At 42.4% G+C, this 10,235-nt stretch overlaps 1 long non-coding RNA gene across 1 annotated transcript in view; it reads left to right on the top strand.

Moving 5' to 3' along the window:
* The first annotated feature begins 219 nt into the window (after positions 1–219).
* Positions 220–10,235, top strand: part of LOC134488919 (uncharacterized) — a 53,185-nt gene continuing 43,169 nt past the window's right edge. Inside the window, exon 1 of the long non-coding RNA XR_010067059.1 lies at positions 220–233. This is a non-coding gene — a long non-coding RNA (uncharacterized LOC134488919). The remainder of the gene's footprint in view (positions 234–10,235) is intronic.

Here is a 10,235-nt window from a genome sequence, read left to right as displayed (position 1 = left end):
ATGCCATTTCCATACCAGAACAACTTAAGCCAACTCAACTCTGCTCAGCAGCAGGCAGAGGATCAGATGGAGGCAAGATCATGCCTTCAGATCCATTAGTAAGACATCCTGGTGCTACAGAAAACATGACATGAAAATGGGCTCTTTAACTCAGCTGCTAATCTTCCAGGCAGGAATATATATCTGCACTCGATGTAGGTAGAACAAAATAGGACTAAGTCTACAAATAAACAGTTTCGATTACTTTAATTAATTCAAGAAAAGTATCCTAATTCACATCTAGACCCACACTTTCTAAACTATTTTCTTCCAGCCCTCCCCTGAGGTAGGACACTTTTTCCTTCCTTGCAAGAGCTAGTCTGAGAAGAAATGCCATCTCCTGTTGAGACAGAAGGCAGAATGAAATTGTGTTGCCCTCTCTTTAAAGCCCAGTTGAAAGAGAGCAAAACCTTCTTGTTCCTGACTGATTACTCAGAGTTTGATTTTGCTATCTAGATTGATAGGTTTAGGTTTGATTACCTCTCATATCTATACATTTCCCCACTTCACTACATTTATGAACACATCTAATAACTGGAGGAAGGAGAGAAGGAAGAAAATAAATACGTTTTATTCCTTCTTCATTCCTGAATCACGTAAGCAGCATTGCAAGGCTTCTCTTTCAGGTTACGAAAAGGAGACTTCTTCATTGGAGTTGTGGATCTACCTCCATGACTTCATTGTTTTTGATTCCACCTTTGTTTCAAGCTTCTGGTGGCTTAATGCAAATACACAGAGGTGAGGTGAGGTGAGGTAGAAGGCAGGCAGGCAGGCAGGCAGGCAGATCTTGTTTCAGAGAATGTCAGTATGCACACTACTGGTAATGTGGGTTTTCAATTTTGCTGTTGAACTTGCAGAAAATGCCACAAATGGGTGCCCCACCCATGTCACAGTACATAATACCCAGGGACACTCTGGCTGTTTTGCCACTGGAGACAAAATGTCATACGAACAAATCCCTGCTTCCTAACAGAACATTAAGTAACTGTTAAGCATATGTATGCTTAATAGGGACGCGGTGGCGCTGCGGGTTAAACCGCTGAGCTGTCGATCGGAAGGTCGGCGGTTCGAAACCGCGCGGCGGGGTGAGCTCCCGTTGTTAATCCCAGCTCCTGCTCACCTAGCAGTTCGAAAACATGCAAATGTGAGTAGATCAATAGGTACCGCTTCGGCGGGAAGGTAACGGCGTTCCGAGTCGTCATGCTGGCCACATGACCCGGAAGTGTCTATGACAACGCCGGCTCCAAGGCTTAGAAACGGAGATGAGCACCGCCCCCTAGAGTCGGATTCGACTGGACTTTACGTCAAGGGAAACCTTTACCTTTACCCTAAGCATATGTAAAATCAGTAGCCTGAAACAGCTGTTTCATCTTACCCAACAATAGAATTTGCCCTCTAGTGTCTTTGCAAATCTAACCCATACCTGGCTATAAAGACAGGAACCCAGTCAGTCCTGGCTCGGTTGCCTGTGGTTTGGGTAGCAGACCACTTTGCCTCTGAAGACCCAACCACAGTTGTTGGTGAAACATCAGGAAATCTGTTCTCTAGACTGTGGTCACTAAACCCTGAACCCAGATCTAATCCATGCTTCTGGCACAAGGCATCTTAGGAAGAACCCTGCACATTCATCCTTACGGTAAATTTTGGGGGAGATGGGCGGTGATATAGATTTGAAAAATAAATACATTCGTAAATTAAGATGCAGGGAAAAGAGTGCATTTATTGATAAGAACACCTGTATTGAATGTTGGCTCTTAACGCCTTTCCTCTTCAGTAATTCCAACATACAGTCTTATTGTTCTCACCCTCCACCTCTGCAAGTCATCGCTGGGAAGAAAAGTTTTAATCAAGAAGCTAGAGCTTCTCTTGGGCCAGAACTCATTTGTCAAGGAAAAATATATAATTCCGCAATGTCTGCAATAACATTCTCTCATTATACATCAAAAGCATCTGCACTCTTGAAAGTTTAATCAATGCCCAGGCTCAAAATGCAGGGATCCTGTAGCCAGTCTCCAGAACAATTTCACCCGAGAAAATTCTTTAACCCAATCCTCAGTAAAGAAGCAGCAGGGGAGAAAAACCTTCTGTTTTGGTTGCTTCATTCCTAAGGTGCCTGCTATCCATTATTATTTGAAGAGCTATTCCTCTATTCATGCCTTCGCAGCCACCTAACATGTAATAATCAGCTTTCCCACAGCAGGCTTCCCGGTTTTAGACTGCATCTTCATTTCTAAGCTGCATTACTGCTTTTCCTTGCTGCTTATGATCTCAGAATCCTAACTTGGAATTCACTTGGAAAACGGCTGCTGCAGACGCTTCCTTCTTTGCCAATGTGGTAAAGCTATGGATCAGCAGCAAGCAAGCAGGAAATATTCTTTATCTTCGTGATTATCTTCATACGTATATGCTATAAAACTCATGAGAACAATGTAAGAAGAGCTGTGGGGCCATTTCTGGTCTTTGGAATCCATTCCTGGTCCAGCTGAGTGGAGTAACTTCCTTGATCTCTTTTTAAAAGGCTCTTGATGTTTTTCAAAACGGGCTTTTAATTGTTGATTATTCTTATATTATCTGTCTGTCTGTCACTCTGGGTTTGTTTGTTAATGGTAATCTGCAAGAAAGATGGCAGCCATTGGGAGTATACTAAGCCAGATAGATACATAAGTAATTGAGGTAGGGACAGGACTTTCAGCTGGGACTCCTGAGTCATTTTAGGATGGTGCCTCTTCCTGTCTCCTTAGCAATGTGTTGTGGCTGTCCACTGTGTGCTGGCTCAAACCTGGCTCACCTAAAGCAACCAAATCACTTTGAAGACAGAACACACATTTATTAAGCATGCAGACAACTACAGTATACACTGGTGTATTCCTATGGTCTGCTATTATTACAAAGACAAGACAAAGGAAAAGGCAGACACTGTGTACATTTCCGCATGATGTTGGAATGCTTTTGATAAACCCACCTGGATGACCCTCTTACTATTTATCCCTCCCTACCAGGTCAGCATGGCAGCTTTACTATCTTTGACATACGGTCAGGGAATATAAACAATTTGGCTTACGGGCCACTGGTTCTTCCCCTGTCGCCCCTCAGGGTCCATTCAGCTCGCTGTGAAGGTTTTCTTACAAGGGCACGTTAAGCAGTCCACACGTGGGGGGGTGGGGGGTATCTTGTGGGGTTGGTAGTGAATGCAGCTCATATGTGTATGGGGGTGGTACCTTTTACCACCACAACTGAAATATTGAAGTTGTGCTTCAACCTATGTATATGTTTGTAAATGAAGTCAAATTTCATGAAATGCCAACCAACCAGATCTGAGTAAGTACAGTATCTTTTGAACTTTGCATCAGCTGGAGAAGTGGGATGTGCATGACAAAGTGAAGAGCATTTCTGCACTTGAAATCGATTGGCTGTTCTTCAGCCAAAACTTTCAGAAGGTCTGATGAAATCGGTCAACAAAAAAGTGAAACAATCCATGGAAAGGGTTAAAAAAGTCAGGATGGCATCTGTGACCTCATGATCAAAGCCCCAGATCTTTTGTATGTGTGTCAGTGTCACACATGCATTCAGAGGGGTGGGGCTTAGATTACACAGTCACAGGACCATCTTGCCTTTTTGACACCCCCCGCCTCACATGCCTCATGGATGCTGCTGGTAAAAGTGATAAATAATGCAATTAGAGCAGTTACAGCAGGGTTGAATAAAATAGCAGTGTGGAACAACACTTGCCGAGTAACTTGGCCAAGTCTGTTCTCCCATTTCTGCTCCATATCACTTCAACATTCAGGACTCCAGAATCACTTCTGTGATAGGATGGCAACTGTGGTTAGGATGTCATGTTCAGCTGCAGCTCAGCACGTGTTTCCTGAGATATGGGGTGAAGGACAAGTCTTGAGTTGGAGGGAAGTGTTCCAGACTATGACTGTGCTGTTTTTATACTGTACAGTTGTGATGGGATGTTTCTGGAAAGGACTGGTTTGGTATATGTTTCATTGATGTCACATCTATCATTTCAAGCAGGAATGGATGAACCTGTGGCTCTCCTGATATTGCTGAACTACGTTCTCCCAGCAGGCCCAGCCAAAGAGGCCCCCATTGTTGAGGGATGAGTAATCAGTCAGGAACAAGAAGGTTTTGTTCACTTTTGGTTGGGCTTTAAAGAGAGGGCAATATAATTTCATTCTGCCTTCTGTCTCAACAGGAGATGGCATTTCTTCTCAGACTAGCTCTTGCAAGGAAGGAAAAAGTGTCCTACCTCAGGGGAGGGCTGGAAGAAAATAGTTTAGAAAGTGTGGGTCTAGATATAATGTCTTATGTCTCTATTTAATATTTTAAGAAATAAACAAAAGGGGACAGTGGGCAACCTGGTTGTGTTCCTTTTTGTATCTTACATGGTTTGGTTAAATCTCCACTAAAAAAAAAATCTCCCCAAAATCCATATCTTCCAAAACCTTAAACAAGAAAGTCCAAAGTGTCAAAAGCCTTCTCTGCATTAGTGCAGTTTGTTTTTCATTATGTTGTTCCAAATATTCTAAAATATCCAACAAGTTCTAACATTATCTTTCAACTGTCTTTTAGGTAAAAACCCATGTTGATCCTCATGAATAAATTCTTGCAAAATTATTTTCAGTCTTTCAGCTAAAATCATTGTAAACAACTTGTAGCCATCATTCAATAATGATATTGGTTTATAATTTCTGGCCAAAGTCAAATTTTGTCCCTCTTTAGGTATTAATGGTATATTAGCCTCTTTCCAAGTCTCTGGCATCTTTCCTCCCTATAGAATAGAATTTGTGTGTTATAAAGGTTGTAAATCCAACAACCTAAGAGACGGCTTTATACATGGACTTCACCAGATGGACAACACCGAAATCAGATTGATTACATCCTTTGCAGCCAAAGGTGGCGGACATCTATACAGTCGGCAAAAACAAGACCTGGAGCTGACTGTAGTTCAGATCACGAACTTCTTCTTGCACAATTTAGGATCAGACTAAAGAGATTGGGGAAGACCCACAGATCAGCTAGATAGGAGCTCACTAATATTCCTAAGGAATATGCAGTGGAGGTGAAGAATAGATTTAAGGGGCTGGACTTAGTAGATAGGGTCCCGGAAGAACTCTGGACAGAAGTTCGCAACATTGTTCAGGAGGCGGCAACAAAATACATCCCAAAGAAAGAGAAAACCAAGAAGGCAACATGGCTGTCTGCTGAGACACTAGAAGTAGCCCAAGAAAGAAGGAAAGCAAAAGGCAACAGTGATAGGGGGAGATATACCCAATTAAATGCAAAATTCCAGAGGTTAGCCAGAAGAGATAAGGGATTATTTTTAAACAAGTAATGCGTGGAAGTGGAAGAAGACAATAGAATAGGAAGGACAAGAGACCTCTTCCAGAAAATTAGAAACATCGGAGGTAAATTCCAGGCCAAAATGGGTATGATCAAAAACAAAGATGGCAAGGACCTAACAGAAGAAGAAGAGATCAAGAAAAGGTGGCAAGAATATACTGAAGACCTGTATAGGAAGGATAACAATATCAGGGGTAGCTTTGACGGTGTGGTCAGTAAGCTAGAGCCAGACATCCTGAAGAGTGAGGCTGAATGGGCCTTAAGAAGCACTGCTAATAACAAGGCAGCAGGAGATGACGGTATCCCAGCTGAACTGTTCAAAATCTTGCAAGATGATGCTGTCAAGGTAAGGCATGCTATATGCCAGCAAATTTGGAAAACACAAGAATGGCCATCAGATTGGAAAAAATCAACTTATATCCCCATACCAAAAAAGGGAAACACTAAAGAATGTTCAAACTATCAAACAGTGGCACTCATTTCACATGCCAGTAAGGTAATGCTCAAGATCCTGCAAGGTAGACTTCAGCAATTCATGGAGTGAGAATTGCCAGATGTACAAGCTGGGTTTAGAAAAGGCAGAGGAACTAGGGACCAAATTGCCAATATCCGCTGGATAATGGAAAAAGCCAGGGAGTTTCAGAAGAACATCTATTTCTGTTTTATTGACTATTCTAAAGCCTTTGACTGTGTGGACCATAACAAATTGTGGCAAGTTCTTAGTGGTATGGGGATACCAAGTCATCTTGTCTGCCTCCTGAGGAAGCTGTATAACGACCAAGTAGCAACAGTAAGAACAGACCACGGAACAACGGACTGGTTTAGGATTGGGGAAGAAGTACGGCAGGTTGTATACTCTCACCCTACCGATTCAACTTGTGCGCAGAACACATCATGAGACATGATGGGCTTGAGGAATCCAAGATTGGAGTTAAAATCTCTGGAAGAAACATTAACAATCTCAGATATGCAGATGATACCACTTTGATGGCTGAAAGCGAAGAGGAACTGAGGAGCCTTATGATGAAGGTGAAAGAAGGAAGTGCAAAAGCTGGCTTGCAGCTAAACCTCAAAAAAACCAAGATTATGGCAACCAGCTTGATTGATAACTGGCAAATAGAGGGAGAAAACGTAGAGGCAGGGAAAGACTTTGTATTTCTAGGTGCAAAGATTACGGCAGATGCTGACTTCTATCAGGAAATCAGAAAATGTTTAATCCTTGGGAGAAGAGCAATGACAAATCTCAATAAAATAGTTAAGAGCACAGACATCACACTGACAACAAAGGTCTGCATAGCTAAAGCAATGGTATTCCCAGTAGTAACATATGGCTGTGAGAGCTGGACCATAAGGAAGGCTGAGAGAAGGAAGATAGATCCTTTGGAACTGTGGTGTTGGAGGAAAATTCTGAGAGTGCCTTGGACTGCAAGAAGATCAAACCAGTCCATCCTCCAGGAAATAAAGCCAGACTGCTCACTTGAGGGAATGATATTGAAGGCAAAACTGAAATACTTTGGCCACATAATGAGAAGACAGGACACCCTGGAGAAGATGCTGATGCTAGGGAGAGTGGAGGGCAAAAGGAAGAGGGGCCGACCAAGGGCAAGGTGGATGGATGATATTCTAGAGGTGACGGACTCGTCCCTGAGGGAGCTGGGCGTGTTGACGACCGACAGGAAGCTCTGGCATGGGCTGGTCCATGAAGTCACGAAGAGTCGGAAGCGACTAAACGAATAAACAACAAAAAGGTTGTAAAAGTTCATCCTCACCGCACTTATAATACAAACTCAATAGACCATCTGGTCCAGGTACCTTTCCTGGTTCAGTCTTTTTAATTGTTTCTGAAACTTCCCTTATCATTATAGGTCCATTCATAATTTGTCTTTGTTCTTCTGTAATCCTTGGTAAATTTTGTTTTCTAAGATATTCATCTATTTTCTCCAATGGAATATCATGTCCTTTATACAAATTAGAATAATATTGATAAAATGTTTTTTGTATGGCCACATTGTCTGTTAATACAGTATCTCCCTCTTGTAATTTCATTATCATTTTCTTTTCTTTTTCTCTTTGCAGTTTATAAGCCAGCCATTTCCCTGGTTTATTTGCAAATTCAAAATTTCTTTGCTTTGCATAATTCAATATTACTTCCATTTCTCTTACTGTTAACATAGATAACTGTTGCTGAAAAATCTTAATTTGTTGGGAGATACTTGTATTCCCTGGGGAGTTCCTTTTCTGTCTCCATCCTCCTGCTGACCTTTTCTTTCTAGCCATTGTCCTGTACTTGCCAGGGCTGTGGTCTGCTTTGAAAGCCATTCTCTCTCTCCTCTGTATTCACTGAGCCGCCTGTTGAAATGGAACTGCAGAAAGGCTATTAAAAATTGGTCCAACACTTTCCTGTTCTATCTTTATGGGCTGTTTTGATCACTCATTCTTCCAAATTGTTCAGTCTATTTTGCTCATCAAATTTCTTTGTGTATTGGGAAGCCTAACAGTGCCTAGAGAAGGTCAAACTTGCAAGTTCGTTGTTGTCACCTTTTTATTCCGTCATGACAATGTTTTTGGATGATAAATGAAAGAACTGTGGCAATCTGTACTAGAAACACAGGTTGCTATTTTGAATGGATCAGTGCGGTTGTGAAGGCACTTAGAAGAACCCATTTTGCACACAAAAGGAGAAAAAGGAGAGAGCTGACATAAAACATCAGATGCAACAACATTCTTCCTGCAGCTCTTTTCAAGATTTTGAAGCAGGGCTGGTATAGAAAAGATTGAATCATTCAGCTACAGCTTTTTCAAAGACTTTGCTATTTATGGCAAAGGATACACTCTTTATTCACTTAAGCGGGCCCCAGGTAGTCCAGATGGCAGTTGATTTGGGAAAACATTAAAGCAGTTTCCTGCACAGCCTGATCTCATACTTAGGTCAGATCAAGATAACTCCCACTGTGTCTTTGTTGACGATCAGGTAAGAAAGTTAAGTGTCCTACAGTTAGCCAATGGTGCCATGGGAAGGAAGAGAAGGGAAAAGAGAGGGCCACCAAAACAGGAATAGGAAACCAGGATCAAGCAATACATATAACCTTAACCCTAAACTAGCCAAATGGATGGTTTGCACAACGTGCTAAGACACAGAAATCGTAACCAAGATTAAAATACACTAAGCAAATTTAGCACACGATGCCAGTGCAGATGCTTGGCTTTTATGTGACCCAGTTAAATGTTGTGTGAATGAGCCCCATGAAGTTCACTGAGTTGCCAGCCAGTTCCTCTTAACTTAAGCTTCTGAGGATAAAAAAGAGGGGAGGATATAAAAGTGATTTTTTGAAAATATTTGTGTTTTTGTCCATTCACTTATTGAATAAATGTGCATGAACCTGCATGTGAGTAAAAATAACAAATTGGATCTCAGCTTAATACCATATAATCATGATTCCTGCTGTTGAAATATGATTAAAAGTTTTTTTTTTTACAAATGATTTATAACATCTTACAACAACCCCCCCGCTATCATTGTGATGATGGATCACTAATGAAGACAAGATTTACGTTGCTACGGCTTTGGTTGGGTGATAAATCAATGTGAATCTCTAATGAGCCAGGATTTAACTCACTACTCTAAAGGCAAAAAGCATGATTTTAGGTGAGGCATGTGTAAACTAGACTGCCTGAGAAAAGGCATTCCTCTCATAGGCATATGAAGGGAGATCTTCCCCAAACCATAAGGAAGACACGAAGGGGCATCTTGCATTAAGGAAACACAACTTTCTTCTCTCACATAAACACAGGGAACCAACTATTCTATCTCTGTATGGGACTCTTCTGGAGATAGTTGGAAGTTTCCTTCCCAATGTCAGGAGGTGATGGGTGGCTTCTCCTTGGCATCCAACACAAATTTGCCCATAGCTTGCTTGGGAGCATTTCACTCCCTGTATATTAAAACAAGGCCTAAGTGTTCCTTGGCAGTCACAGGATGCCCTAAGCCTTCTCCTAGGTGGAATGCTGCTCCTGGAATCCAGGGAGAGCTAGCGTTGCATCTCCTCTCTCAGCAACTGGCTGAGATATGAGGGAGGCGTGTCCTCTTCATCTCACCAATGTTTTGGGAAGTCTGCCTGCACTTCTTTCCTTTTGGGTCTACACCACATACTTCAATAGGGTCTGAGTAGGGGAATAAACAGGCAGCTAAATCAACCTGCTTCCAGAACGTTAAAGGAAAATGTTCCCAACTGCCAATTAAGACGGTATCCCCCAAATCCGATTCAAACAACAATTGGCTCCCTCGTGCTGCTTCCCTGAAAGACTGAATGCGTAGGTAGGTAGCAGCCTGCCTGGGGTAGAGATGCATGTGATCAGAGTCATTCTTGCTTTTGGGAAAAGGAAGTGCCTCCTCGAGGAAAGCGCAACCAAACTCATTACCCAACTGCTGCTAGTGAAACACACATGCCATCTAAAAGAGATGCTTGTTACTGGTACTTGTTGCAAGCATTTGACTGTGATACTTGGATTCGGGGAACTCAGTAGAGCTAATTTCTGAATAGACATGCAGTGGGCTGCATTGTTAGAAGGGCTGACTGCAAAAAGCAAAATAAACCCTTAGGCTGCTCAACCATTGTAAAAGAGAACAGTGCCCCCACCCACTCCCACTGCCACTCCCACCCCCCACTGGTTCCTATCTCTTACATGTTGTTGTTGTTTATTCGTTTAGTCACTTCCGACTCTTCGTGACTTCATGGACCAGCCCACACTGGAGCTTCCTGTTGGTTGTCAACACCCCCAGCTCCCCCAGGGATGGCTCCGTCACCTCTAGAATGTCATCCATCCACCTTGCCCTTGGTCAGCCCCTC

The sequence above is a fragment of the Candoia aspera genome, chromosome 1, assembly GCF_035149785.1.
Source record: "Candoia aspera isolate rCanAsp1 chromosome 1, rCanAsp1.hap2, whole genome shotgun sequence".
NCBI classification, from domain to species: domain Eukaryota; kingdom Metazoa; phylum Chordata; class Lepidosauria; order Squamata; family Boidae; genus Candoia; species Candoia aspera.
The sequence above is the reverse complement of the archived record's forward strand: the minus strand, read 5'-3'. Positions and strand labels throughout refer to the sequence as shown.